This window comes from Alosa sapidissima, chromosome 14 (genome assembly GCF_018492685.1).
Source record: "Alosa sapidissima isolate fAloSap1 chromosome 14, fAloSap1.pri, whole genome shotgun sequence".
Taxonomy (NCBI): Eukaryota; Metazoa; Chordata; class Actinopteri; order Clupeiformes; family Clupeidae; genus Alosa; species Alosa sapidissima.
Genome location: NC_055970.1, coordinates 16,861,874 through 16,876,939, shown reverse-complemented (window position 1 = coordinate 16,876,939; position 15,066 = coordinate 16,861,874). Strand labels below are relative to the sequence as shown.

General features: G+C 45.3%; 1 protein-coding gene across 1 annotated transcript in view; it reads right to left on the bottom strand.

Moving 5' to 3' along the window:
• ccdc102a (coiled-coil domain containing 102A) overlaps positions 1-13,744 on the bottom strand; it is an 83,790-nt gene extending 70,046 nt beyond the window's left edge. The window contains exon 1 of the mRNA XM_042060771.1: positions 13,591-13,744. The gene's annotated coding sequence lies outside the window, so the exon portion shown is untranslated. The remainder of the gene's footprint in view (positions 1-13,590) is intronic.
• Between the last annotated feature and the right edge of the window lie 1,322 nt (positions 13,745-15,066).

The following is a 15,066-nucleotide window of genomic DNA, read 5'->3' as shown; positions in this document are numbered from 1 at the left end:
CACACACACACACCCCTAACTGCGCTCCCACACTGAGGAGATAGTTGGCTTCTTGGCTTCTAGATCTTGGATCAAAGGCAGCCTGGAAGCGAGGGCTTTATGGCTACAGCCAAGGTCGGTCTGCAGGAAAGACAGGGGAGGGGGGGTCTCGACATGTCACTGACTAAGGAAACAGTCCACTGAAGCCTTTCTGGAAAGTTTAGTTATACAAGTACTAAAGCACAACATCTGTGTTTGAAACACGAAATGCAACAGAATTGTCTTTCACAGGAAGTTTGAAGTGGCTATGGGCGATTACTTCAAACTCTAGTCTCATCCAAATGAAAGAAGTTTCCTCTTGTTGTGACTTAAAGGATCCCTTGATTTTCCAAAAGGGCTCTTCTGTGTGACCTCATCCGTCTAGGTGCCGTCCCTTGTTTTCAACAAGGACAAGGTATAGCTTAGCTCAGCTTTGCGAAGAGCGGGAATATTCTGGGCCTGGGCCAATGTCACCATGGCAATGTGCTATTATTCCCGGCTATTCCAGGAGACAGGGCCAGTGATCCGTGGGGCTCACTTGTCTGAGTCCTGCTGGATAGCTGTAAATCAGAGCCACTTATTTTCCTCCCCACCTCAGGGGACTGAGACCACCTCCTCCTCTACCTCCTCCTCCTTCAGCACAGGTGTCAGGTGACCCACTGCACGCCACATTCCTTACCTATGACTCCACACGGACACACGGACACACGTACACACACACACACACACACACACACACACACACACACACACACACACACACACAAGTACACAGTTTGTCTTTCCTATTTGCCCATACTTAACTCAAGAGTCAAGACCAATGCGCTCAAAGGCACACATGTGTTCATTTATGTCGACCCACCCATGCACTACACACACACGAAATTTAGGAGTGATGGGATCTTTCAACACACGTCAAGAATGAGCTGGCGCCATAAAAAAAAAATTGAGGCTCCAAGTTTCTCTGACTTCGTCATACCCCACTCCCTCTTTCCCACACACAGACACGCAGACACACACAGACGCACTAAAATAATGATACAAGTCTAATAGAAGACTGTAACTACAATCATTCCCATATTAAATGCATTGGACTTCAATTAGTAGATCAAAGGCTGCAGTGCCTGTTGAACTGCAGCAGAACCTTAGCTTAAGCTCACAAGGTAGGAAGTCAAGCGAAGCCTCATTACATTCAGCCAAATTGCAGACTGAAAGGAATGTGTCTGTTTCGCACCTTTCTGCAGCGGCCTAGCAGCATGCATTACATAGTTCACACGCAGACACACACACAAACACACAATGCACAGAAATCATACAAATTACCTCCTCACACACCAAAGACAACCACAAGCACAAAATGTCAAAGCCATCAACAATCATTTAAATAATTTGAATGAATAAGAATGCTAATTTCAACAACAGCTGTTCTCCTGCACTGACACATCTGCTACAAGTGCATAGAATCTGAATACACTGTCTGAATACACTGTTAGAGAACATTTTTGTAAGGTGCATGGACTCATCCAAAAACCATTTTGAGGTCATTTTAAAGTCCAGGTGCACAGTGCACACACAAATGAACCAACACACAAGAGCTGACCTTGAGTTCTACTTTGTTAAGGGTCCAAACCCAGAGTGCTACGCTGTATCAAATAGTCATCATTTATTCAGGAACTCGGATCAGATCAGTCGATGGCAGAGGGAAACAGCCAGTGAGAGTGAAGGTGAAAGAGATGAGGAGTGGAGAGTATGGAGTTTCAACTACCAGGCGGGCAGTCAAGGCTGCAACATTTTAAATGGCAGCCTCTGGCTTTCGGACAAGACAATTGACAACAGAGTCCAGTCTTTGAGACTCTCAAAGTGCCTCTCATTCTCTCCAACAGACCAAAGTTTCACAGGAAAAGGGCACTCCGCTCTGCACTCTGTCTACCAGCACAGTACACTGGAAAGGGAAGGGCAAAGGATTGATGCATTGCACTATGTCTGGAATAAATTATCTGAAACTGCACAAAAATAAAAACTAATTTTGTTCTAATCAGAGAAAAGCTTTTTATGGTCAGGGTAGTTGTCCACTCAAAATGTCTACTATGAACACATGTGATCTGATGAGAAAAGATCATGGTAAAAATCAGCTTAACAAAGTGGTGCACACTTCACATGCTGTTAAAATGTCCTTAAAATCCAAATTGTCTTAAGGTTCAAGCAAGCTACAAATCATCTTTTAGGTTTCTTAGGCTACAAATAACCTTGAGCTTTAGTCAAACTACAAATCATGCTAACGTCTAACCCAACCGCAGTAAACTGTGCAACCATCATCACATAAACAGCCCCCACTTCTATGACCTAAGGAGGATTATGGACCAGCAGATTGGTGTATTTTGAGGGTGGAGTGAGATCATGCTGGGGTCAAACGGGCACCGCCGCTAGGCTACTCCCTGATTGCTCTCGGGTGCCCATTTACCAGCCCTCAAACTCCTAACAAACAGCTTAGGAGGGAAAACAAGGGCAAGTGGGGTCCACAGGACACACGCGCGCGCGCGCGCACGCACACACACACACACACACACACACACACACACACACACACACACACACACAGGGGTGTAAAAGCCATCTGGTCTGGTTGGGCCAATCAGGTTGACAGAAGGTTAATATGCGTGCTGAGGGGGGGGGGATGGGCTATCTAACCCCAACTCAGACACAACAGCCACAGGTCTAGTGATGGGCGTTAGACACTTTGTTTTAGAGTGTTAGGTGTAAGCGTCTCAGAAGTACAAACACAATCTATGCTCTCCCAAAACAGAGCATAGCATAGCATAGGGCCTATGCTAAGAACAAATGCAATGAGAAGGTACATACCCACATAACATAGCCTGACACTTGTTGGTTTATAGAGATCCTTCACACCATAATAGGGGAACAGTGGTGGAATGTAGCGAAGTACAATACTTTGTTACTGTACTTAAGTACTTTTTCCACGCATACTTTACTCAAGTAGAATCTATAGTGCATACTTTTGACTTTTACTTCGTTACATATTGCAGCAATTATGTATACTTTCTACTCCACTACATTTGTACAACACCATCATTCCATTCCATTCCATTTTATGATCAGTTTTTTTTTCTCCCGACAAAAGGCCTACCTGACCGGCACACATTTGTCTTACCAGTGGAGTTGGGTTGCTACTAAAGATTCTACAGCGCTACGTGCCCCGCTCTAAATCTTTGAACCAGCTTGCTGTCACCACAGGCTGGTAAAAATGCACCGAAGAGTCATTTAGCCGTGGTCACAACACTTTGAACCACGTTTCAAAGCAGTGTTTTGAAACACTTCAAAAGTTCGATACTGATCGATTTCTATAATTTGAATGCTTACTCAAGGAAAGTCAAAGTATGCAGTCAATCATACTAAGGGAAATAGCTACAACTTGCGCTTATTAGTCAGGCTATAGTAGGGTATACACTTGGATGATCCTGTCCCATATGTTTGTTTGTTTTTTTAAAAGAAAACTATCGGAGATATGAAGGAAAAAACGCCCGACAAATGTTCAAGGCATCTAGACCAGATCTCTCTAAAAGGGCCCATCACATCAGACCAGATCTCTCTAAATGATTCAGCGATTAGACCAGACCAGATCTCTTTAAAGGGCCCATCACACCAGACCAGATATCTCTAAATGATTCAGCGATTAGACCAGACCAGATCTCTTTAAAGGGCCCATCACACCAGACCAGATCTCTCTAAAGGGTTCCGCGATCAGACCAGACCAGATCTCTCTAAAGGGTTCCGCGATCAGACCAGACCAGATCTCTATAAAAGGGTTCTGCGATCAGACCAGACCAGATTTTTCTAAAGGGGCCCATCACACCAAACCAGATCTCTCTTTAAGATTCTGTGACCAGACCAGACCAAATCACTTCAATGGCGAGTGCAGACCTAGGCGATGGTCTAACATCTGATAACGTCTGGCCAGTCGGTGAGTGTGTCTGACCAGCCTCAGTCGCACTAAGACTACTACACCTCCATCGGCTTTCACATAACACAGGTCAACAAAATATCACTGCTACTGATGAGATTACACAAGCCTCACTCCTACAGGCCAGCTCATATGCACACACACACACACGATATCCAATGTAATGCAACACTCTAAGAACAGTGCACATATACAGTTGAGAATCCACATCCTCTAATCCAGCACATCAATATGAAAACATCACACAGCACACTTTTCCACTTCCAACACAAACACAGTGTTTGTACACTACACACGGTCTCAATCCCACCACCTCTCAACAGCACAGATGATAGCATCACACAGTATACTCTCCCTCTGCCAATGCCAACAGTGAAACACCCAGAGCAGAGTAGCAATCCCAATAGGCTACGCCACATAGGTGGTGCCCACTGCACAACAAACCTGTGCCAACTCTAGACCACAACTCCTACGAGTGCCAACTGCCAACCTGCCCTGAGCCTTCACCTCAGACCCCCCAAAATAGCATTAAGGTACCCCCTCTCTGCCCTCATCAACGTTCACCTCCTCTGACAACATACCAGCTGCACTAGACCCCAAAAGAGCACCTCTCGTTTATCACAGGGCTCAGGTAAGAATCTCTGTGTGAGAGTCAGTCAGTCATATAGGGGCTGCTCTTAAAATAAATCCCACAGTGTAGCCTAAGACATTGTACCGTTGGACCAAGTAAAGCAAATGTGCAAAAGCAAACAAGCAAAAACAGGTTGTTTTTCCCTTCAGGGGTGGTGATTTACACAGATTGTTTCACAAATTTAGTTTGTTCAGTGGCGGTAATGATCGCACTGGAGGGCTATTAATCAGTCATGACTTAAAGGCCAAGGCTGATTAATTGAGCTTGCAAGCAGGCGGCAGGAAGGTGAGCACTGCTTGTGTACATTATGTTGTGTGTACCTGTGTGTGTGTGCGTGCGTGTGTGCGTGCGTGCGTGTACGCGTCTGTGTGTGCATGCGTGCATGTATGTGTGTGTAGGAGGGGGCTGCTTGTATTTGCATACTGTGTGATTCTTCCTAAAAACAACAGATCCATCTCCCAATGTGTCCGTCTATCTGCATGTCTGTCTGTCTGTCTGTCTGCATGTCTGTCTGTCTGCGTGTGTGTTTGTGTGTGCATGTGTTTGTGTGTGTGTGTGTGTGTGCGTGCGTGTGTGCGTGCGTGTACGCGTCTGTGTGTGCATGCGTGCATGTATGTGTGTGTAGGAGGGGGCTGCTTGTATTTGCATACTGTGTGATTCTTGCTAAAAACAACAGATCCATCTCCCAATGTGTCCGTCTATCTGCATGTCTGTCTGTCTGGCTGTCTGCATGTCTGTCTGTCTGCGTGTGTGTTTGTGTGTGCATGTGTGTGTGTGTGTGTGTGTGTGTGTGTGTGTGTGTGTGTATGTGTGTGTGTAGGAGGGGGGCTGCTTGTATTTGCATACTGTGTGTTTCTTGCTAAAAACAACAGATCCATCTCCCAAAAAACAAGATCGTTTGCAGCCTTTGAGGACACACACACAGTCAAGCAAAAACACACACAAAAATGTAAATGAATATGGGCCCGAGGAGAGCCAACAAAAACCCTGTATAAACAACTGCCCCCACTGCAGATGTGTGTCTGAAAAGCAACTGGCCCTGTGCAGAATACTTAAGGTTTGAATGCTGATTTTAGACAAAAAGGTAGCCCAGTTAAGAGCAAAAAGCGTTTCCCTTCATAAAACGATTTATGATTATGTTACGCCATGTCATGCTTGCTCAGGCATTTCAGTAACGCGATACAACTCCAAGCCCTTTCCAGCTATAAAATAGGATGATGAGTCTGTTAAAAATGTCAGAGACTTCACGATCGGAACAATGCGCTGACCCAGGCTATCTATTTGGGAATTAATTATAGCGCTAAGCTGCAGTGAACTGCACCAAGTGTGTTGCTACCTGCCAACAGCCCTGACTCAAGACCCAGCATGCTCTGTTTTTGTGTGAACGTGAAGGCTGCGAGACTTTCCGTACAAGCCCCCCTACACGAGGGGGGGTAGGGGGTAGCATCAGGGTTTGCGGAGCCATTACACTGGAATTATGGGTAATCAGCAGTGGCTTTAAGGCCAGGGTAATTGAGCATTAAAGCCCCCTAAATCTGTCTGCTAATAAGCCAACAGGGGGCTAAAAAACACCAAGGGATCAGACTTTATGATACACACTCCCTCGGGGAAATGGTTTCAGGGGCAACACCCACAGTTAGCCTAAACGAGAAAAGAAATGCTTCCCTCGCGAGGAGGGTGACCAAGTAGGTCACGTCTGCTAAAATGATCATTGTTTTGTCAAGGACCTTGAAAAATACGATCGATTCATGTTTCATGAGCAGTCAATCCTTCAATGAGGGAGGACTGAGGACATTTTGAAAAAGATATCCAAAAGATACCCAAGTGGTATGTTCCTGAGAGTGTCAGAGAGAGGGAGGGAGTCTTGAAAGGCCCAAAAAAACACAACAGCGCACCGCTGACTTACGGCGAGACACCAGAGAGCCACTGGCTGGCTCGCCAGTTGCCATTGATTATACCGACAGGCATCCATCCCTTCCAAAAGCCTCCCCTCTTAACATAATCTGAGCATTAAAACTGTGGGGCTCATGCCAGTAGAAAATAAATAGTGCCTATGGTTTTCTCATCTACCCTCAGCAGTGAAATAGGACAATAGTAAAAACACATTCCTTTATTTACGAGACCTCATTTTATCAGTAGGTTGTGAGTGTGTCTGTGTGTGTGTGTGTGTGTGTGTGTGTCTGTGTGTGTGTGTGTAAGCATGGATTGGTTCCAAATATTTCCTGATCAAGGCAAATCCCCCTGACTCAGCTGGTAAATACAGAGGGGGGTCCTATAATTATCCTCCACCATACATCCCTCCTCACCACACATGTGCTGCTACAGGAAAAGTTTTTTTACTCAGTGAGGTTTTCTTTAGGTTTGATTTGTGGGACCTCTTCCTTATTTTCATTCCCCATCTATAAAACCCAGTCTATACACACACACACACACACACACACAGACACATATATTCACTCACTAAATACTGCATGCATTTATTTGGCCCACAACATCTGGAGCCTATTAGTCTATCAAGAAACGCTCGAGTCCATTTAATGCAAAGAAGCCCTGCTCCTCCTCCCCACCACTCCCCATGGTCAACCAGTCTCGCTTTCTAGGCCACTCATGGACTCGGGGAAGTGGGCAGCTTTCTTTTTTACCCAGAAGCCAGCGGGCACAGCCTTCTCTCTGCAAAAGCCACACGTCCCTGCTAGGCCTCATCCGCTCCAGCCACTGGTCACATCTGGCAGACTGCTTATAGGCTTCTGGGGGTGATGTAACACTATCGCTGGCCCCAGGGTCCGGAAGAAAATCTCCACCAATACGCTGAATAATTAGCCTTATTATTTAAAGCAGCAAATCACCCAGCAGCGCTGAGCTATGTGAGGAGTTTGAGCCTCGGTACACATTTTAAGGCATAAGTTCACAAAGGCGGAGGAGAGAGAGGAGGTCTGTAGCCAAGCAAGCAGATCATTCTGAATTCCCCCTGACTGCCATTGTTTAATTGTTTCACTCCAGATCACACACACATACAGTATACACACACACACACAGAAAACTACTTATTAAAAAACATAGACAAAAGAAAACTTCCAAAAATAAACAGTGCACACCATTCCTTGGCTTTGCTAGTGGAATGGCTGCAAGATCATATGATAGCAATGCTCCACCAGCAGACTGCTGGACTGCAGGGAATTTGGACACACGGACACACACACAGATACACACACGCACACGCACACACACACACACACAAAATAACATAATGGCAGGTATTTGCGAGGGAAAAAGGTCCCCAGTCAGTTCACCGTGCTACAAAACTGTGTCCACCAGCTTTAGCATTTTCTTTCTCACCACCCTTGAGTTTATTCATCAGAGCTTCATCAGACTTCAGTGGACAGAGCACTGGCAAACATTCAAAGTCGCCTTCATTTCTCAAAATCATCCCAGGGATCTTTGCAGTTGGGAACAGCTGGGATTACAACCAACAACACCAATGAGGTGTCCACACAGTCCTCCTGGCAGGGGGGAGGAATGGCCCGGTCAGACATACACACTGTACACACACACACACACAGCTTTGTTCTTCAGGAATGCTGGCATACTCAAGTGCTATGTCTCATTTACTGACTCACTGATTAAAGGCTTGAAAGGGCTTCTTTTTTTTCACTCTGTAGCCCGTCAGAGTCACAGGCTGGGTCAAAAGCTGCCAAGTTTCTAGCCACAACCGTGATGAAAACTGTTATGGGGGGGGAACTTTAATCGGTTAACACCAATTAAGCTGACAAGCTAAAAGGGAAAGAGGGAGAGTTGGAGGATGTAAAATGAAAAAAAAGCAGAGAACCCTTTGGGGGGAGTCAGAGGCAAGCCCTTCTGCTGAGCTTGCTGACAGAGAAACACAGAGAGGGGGAGGGAGGGGGAGAGAGAGAGAGAGAGAGCACACTGCAGTCTCCATGACACTATCTAATTCCATATCTGAGTGTTTGACAGTCGGAGCTGACAGCTCCCTCTGTGGTGTTCACAATGAGTGCTATCTACAGACCCCTCAGCCATGAGAAACAGGGAGCAGCACAACATCAGTTACTGTCAAACCAACTCTGAATCTTTGTGAACTGTTAGAACACACTGCTTCCAAAGTGTAACCAAAATGTCCAGAACAAGAGAAGAGAATGTTGCAAGCTGTGGAACTATGACATGTAACAATAACTGTAGTCTTTACTGTGACAGAAAAAAAAACCTGAAAAAAAAAAAACCTGACCGTGACCCAAAAGACCCATTTTTCCTAATGGTCGGATCCATATTTTTCAATGTGAAACAGCACATGTTGGATCTTAATCTCTTGACATGCTCACCTTCTCTTCTTGGTCCTGTCCTCCTGCAAATATCGAGCCTGGCTTGGATTATGGTGCTGACCCCAGCTACTGACAGACAATCCATTTAATGTCTTCTGATTTCCAGAAATACTCCCGTGCCCTTGACATAACACCTGGAAGTGTTGGCCTGGCCTGACTGAATCTATTACAGCAGACCAGACTTCCACCATGGGAATACCATCATGACTGCCTCAGACCATAGCTCAGTCAAGATTAATCTAATCTTATCTCTCTCTCACACACACACACACACACACACACACACACACACACACAGTTTGAACCATACTTTTCTGTCTGTTGGTCAGGTCAAGACCATGTGCAGTTTGTCATGTCTTGGTGTAGTAAATATGGAGCATTTTCTATGACAGCTTTAAAATGTCTGACTGTCAGCCTAATACGCATGATAAACCACACTATGAAAAGTGAGTAACTTAGCCTCATTTCTGATGAGCTCCAAAGCCTCAGATTATGATGCTGGGAGGTGACAAGGGCTGGGGAGATGAAAACTGGGTCGGCCTGGGTGATCAGAACCGGGGACTCGGACTCTCTCTCTCTCGCACTTTCACGCTGTCTCTCTCTCTCTGCCGATAGTCAGTCTCTCTCTCTCTCTCTCTCTCTCATACAGGCTCAGCTCTCCCAGTGCTGCCTGCCTGCTCTTTGCCAGGCTGAGGACCAGCTCCTAGTCTGCTGCCACCGACTGATTAATCGGCCAAAGACTGGAGCTGCCGAGAACAGAGGCTGTATCAGTCATGGGCACCCAGTTCCAAATCCTTCCAAACCGATTAGGACATGCAGTGTGATGGGTGTGTGTGTGTGTGTGTGTCTCTGTGTGTGTGTGTGTATGTGTGTGTGTGTGTGTGTGTGCGTGTGTGTGTGTGTGTGTGCGTATGTCTGTGTGTGTCCGTCTGTGTGTGTGTGTGTGTGTGTGTGTGTGTGTGTGTGTGTGTGCGTATGTCTGTGTGTGTCTGTCTGTGTGTCTGTCTGTGTGTGTGTGTGTGTGTGTGTGTGTGTGTGTGTGTGTGTGTGTGTTGTGTGTGTGTATTGGGGGGGGGGGTCTGTGTGAGAGATCAAGAGGCAAGCAAGAGAGAAAAAGTCCTCTTATTAAATAATGGAGAAATATTTCTGACTGAGGGAACATAAGAAAGAAATATGACCACATAAAATGTAGCCTACAGGGGTATGTTTGGAGATAAAACTTGAAGTGAAGGATGGAAGCACACAAAAGAGAGAAAAAAAGTGGTGCCCATTTGCAAAGAAGAAAAGGAGGAGGGAAGGAGAGAGGCCTGGAGAATGAGCAAACACAACGAGTGATTTAAGTACCGGGTGTGGCAGTGAGGAATGCATTGGCTCGACTGATTGTAGGTACACTGTCAATTTGGCATGCAGGCAGGCGCACCACCAGTGAAAAAAAAGCCTCCATGCAAGAGATCTCCTGATAGAGAATATCCTCCTGCGCTATATTTACCAAAAGTGTGCAGAAATTTGGCGGGATTAAGGAGTGTGCAGGATGTTGATACTTCGCACAGGAAGAGAAACAAAAGACAGCTTTCTCGCACTGGCCGAGGCATTGCCTACAGGCACACAAGATGCACCTACACACACACACATAACTGTCTGAGACAGACAGGGGGGGTGCACGCAGCTAGCAAGCAGATGGGTTGGTTCCCTCTGAAAAATATGGAGTCGTCATGGCAACCCTGCACACACTCCCACTGGCTGGTATGCCCACACAAGCCACACAAGTCACTCTAAGCACAAAGAGACGGCAAACAGAACCTGGGGTCGAACTAAGGAGACACGTCTGCCTCTGCTCTGACGTCTCCTATTCGTGTTAATATGACTGGCCTATAGGCTACATGTTTCAGCTAGAGGGTAGTGAAGTGAAGTCCATTCCCTTGTGGTGGCAGTTTAGTATTGAGAGGGAACCAGTGGGGGTGTGATGAGTGGCAAAAGACAAAAACCAGCCGACCATCTGCCGAGTAGCCAGCTGGTCGGAGCACGGGGAGAGCGAGTTAGGATCTGGGCTTCAGTTTTGACCTCCAGACTGCAGGGGAGACGGGCGCAGGCAAATCTGACGAGGTGAGAATTCATCATGTGTCACCAGGAAGACAAGAAATAAACACTGATGACATCCACTGGTACCCATCACTGCACACTTGCTGCCATTCCCTGACCCAAGTAATGTTCCAGGATACTCCCATAGTTCTCACATCATCAATGAACACACACACCAATGAAAAGTGAAGTGTTCCCATTCAGACTCGTTAATATCTGAGCGTTGTTTCTCCCATAAAAACAGTAAGCCACAGCTTTCCCCTCAGTGGATCCTTGAAAACTGCACACAGGCTGAGAGAAGCCTGTAGGTCTGATGTGGGATGAAACCAGACCACCAATAGCCAGCTTTTAAATTTGCTTACAGGAGTGCAACTTGGATTCATTCTCAGAACAGAAATTTAATCTGTCATCATGTGCCATAATGTATTACAGCAGTCCTGGAGAATTCCTTTGGATATTTGATCAACAGCATATGAAAAATAAAGCCCACACATACTGTACAACCATATGCAGTGCTGATTTGAAAAAAATATTTGGATCTGTGAAGTGGATCGTTGGAAACATCTCTGGTCCTACATTTGAAATTCTCTTTTGTTTCTTGGACATTTCTATTCTGAACACTTCACCCCCCTTCGCTGAAATCTCCTGTTCCCAGACCTCACTTAAATGGGCTCACAACGATGTTTTCCTGTGTGTGTGTGTGTGTGTGTGTGTGTGTTTGAACCAATATCCTGGGATGACTGTAAATCAGAGAGGAACCTCCCCTGGTGGTTATTATGGGATTTATCACGGAAGAGTGTGTTCGACAGCAAGCCGGCCGCGGAGCTTTCTATTCCGAGGGTGGAAAATGTGAGGCTGAGGCAGAGAGGCTTTAATGAAACTGGCCTGACCCTGCGCTAGCACTGCGCTATGTGCCGAGAGCAACCATGCCCCTTGTTCTTTTTTTCACTGCTGTTTTATGGCTGGGAGTGAAAAAAAAAACACACACAGAGCAACAGAGCGACGCGAGGGACAGCCCTGCCCAGACTGGAGTACTGGAGGAAAACAGATGTTCGGTCTCTCAAAAGCGGATGCTCTGCCTCTGCCATGGCCACTCTACTGTCTATCACACAGCCATGCTGATAGGAGAGTTTAAAGGTGCAGTCAGCAATTTCATTCCGTGAGTATCACTGTAAAAAAAAAAGTACTGTAGGCCGCCCAGGCTCCGAAAACTGGAAACAAACAAAGTGGAGGCAACCTGGCCCCCAAACAAAAACGTTTCTCAGGGAATACTGAACAGAGGGGGTGAGCTACCTCTCTGGTGTGTTTCATTTGGTCCTTGGTTGAAATATAATGTACGTTGTTTTGGACAAAAAAAAGTTTATACATTTAAATATAAACATAATCATAAACAAACGCGACATCCTATGCTATCGATGACTGCACCTTTAATCTGTAGGCTACTAGGTGATGGAGGGCACCTGTGGATAAATGAGCATTCAAATGAATAGCAGAAGTTACAGTCAGCTAGAGCAGTTGAGGGGAGAACAGTCTAGGGAAGCGCCCAAATATACTTGAAGGAAGAACAGATTTTTTATCGAATCTCATGGGAAGAGGAGGCTGAGAGCAGACACATCAGATGTTCAAGCAAGAAGGTTTATGGCATGGAGAAATGCTCTCTCTCAGACATTTCCCAGAATATTAGTCACATCAAGTATTCCACATGTTTTTGGCCTCAACTCGATGCTGATATTATCCTACAGCACACAGCTGGATAGAGTAGCCTACAAATAGTATGTTGCACAAATTATTTCATTTTTACTTTGAATGACACTGACTGACATAACTGACATGAGTTTTACACAGCCTACGTGCACCTTTGGGGCATTCATCATGAGGAATGAACAGAGGGATCTGGAGGTTACAATGCTTGATACAGATTAAGTTATTCTGCCGACTTCGGGTTTATTCATTCGATTCTCCACTTTCGGACAACAATGTGGAGAGTAGTCCAAAATACCTTCGAGATGCGTTGTGTGAACTTTTTTGCAACTCTACACCATTGTGTAGTAGTGAGTGAGAATAGTAGGATATTGGTAGTTACTACGAGGAGAATCTCGTCAGTCACGCTAGAGAATTAGAACAGACTCCAATATAATTCAGCAATGAAAACATAGGCCTACAGTATGTGCTAATTAGCGTTACATCTGTGTAAATCCATACTCCTGGACAACGACTAGCTAACATTTTCAGCATTGCTCACCCATAAACTTTCAAACATGTCAAAGAAAAAAAATGTGCACAAAGGAATATGCAATCCATCGCGAGAATGATAAAGACTGACTTTCATACAAATAGGACAAGCAAATGTGAATTGTAAAATAGGTATTGTTGTATCGATAATTCTAATGTGCATTCTTGCAAAATTCTACCGTGTTGAATGTCATTCGACACCTTCAGAGTAACGTTAGCATGCCAGTGAAGGGATTCAACCAAGGCAGCTAGCAGTTGTAGCTTACATCAACCAATACATCAACATGCAACTGAATAAAACTCATACAAGCACCCACCTTAAAAATGCTTTGAAATTGGTAATCGTAATTTCTTCGTGTGCTGTTATTTTCACGCTTTCTGAGAACAGTGCCAAAATGTGGTGCCTCGTCGGTCTTCCTACAGGACTTTTCACAGGGAAGAGGAGAACACTGGAGCACTGGAAGTCTGAGGTGGGTGGGATTCAACAGCGGAGGCGGTGCTCCGAGGTAGCTTTTCTCACAAGCTTGTCCTGAAAATTAATTCCATGACCAGAAGTTTGAACAGGTCAAAAGCTCTGTAGCTGGTTATATATATATCTATACACCACCCTCTCATTGATGTTACCTGATCTATGCTATCGTCTACACACACATAGTCAATGAAATAGATTGTTCTGTGATGTTTTGTTTTGCTATATGTCAGTTTCTCTCAGTTGTTGATCATGGACATCACAGAAGGCTAGCATACAACTTTCCTATCCAGAGGAAGCACTGAACAATGATCTGTGGATTTGAGCCTTCTCATGAAATACAGAAAAGGCTTAGGTCTAATATTGTCCCTGCCCAGACACCCCCTATTTGAAACACACCTATCCCTGATGAGACATGCCATCTGTTGGATCAGAGACCAATGTAAGTCAGGTAAGTGTCAAATGGGCAGTCAGTGTTAGTAGCCTACACATAATATGCCCATCCCAGCTCAATATAAATGTGCATCTGTCTGTACAGTATAAATGTATAAATAATGCATTAATTATGTTAAAGTATGTTAAATATTGTTAGTAGGCCTATTAAATAAAGACTTCCAAAATTAAGACCTGGCGGGCTGCTCAATTTTGCTCCAGGGTCTCCAATCCATGCAGTGCAGGTTTGCTGTGTTTCTGTAGTCTGTAAACTCATCTAACTTTGGTTCTATGTACACTTATGTGGATCAATAAAGTATCTATCTATCTATCATCAAAGCACTTTCAGTGTGATTTATTGCAGTCATTTAGAGCAGTTATTATGCAGTGCTGGATTGAGAAACCCACATCAAGACAAGGCTAGGCTGCTTTATTGCACCTCCGTGACACTGAAACCAAGAATGCGGGGGAGTGGGCAGACCTGTCAGTTCTCGTTTATTTTGATGAGCACTTTATTTATCAGTCCAGCGCAAGACAGCATCTCGCTCGCTTTGTATTGTTCAACAGAGTGCCAGATCCAAGAGGAACAGGCTGAAGTGATTGACGGTGGCAGGCGAGAATTACCCTGTGAGCAAACAGCACGGAGAGGAGAGAGAGGACTACAGTATATACCAGGCTGGGCTCCTGGATGCTGGAAATCTGTCCATTAGCGATCCCTGCTGGGAATCAGGCCCTGGCCTGCCACCCCCTAGAACAGCACAGGGATGGGATTGGAATCAGAGGAGGTAAAGACAAGCCATAACTCTGCCTGGCTGGGTTGATTTGTTCGAGCATTGCAAAGTTGGCATGTTTCTCAATGTGTCGAGCTGTGTCAAACATATCTGTTGGCATG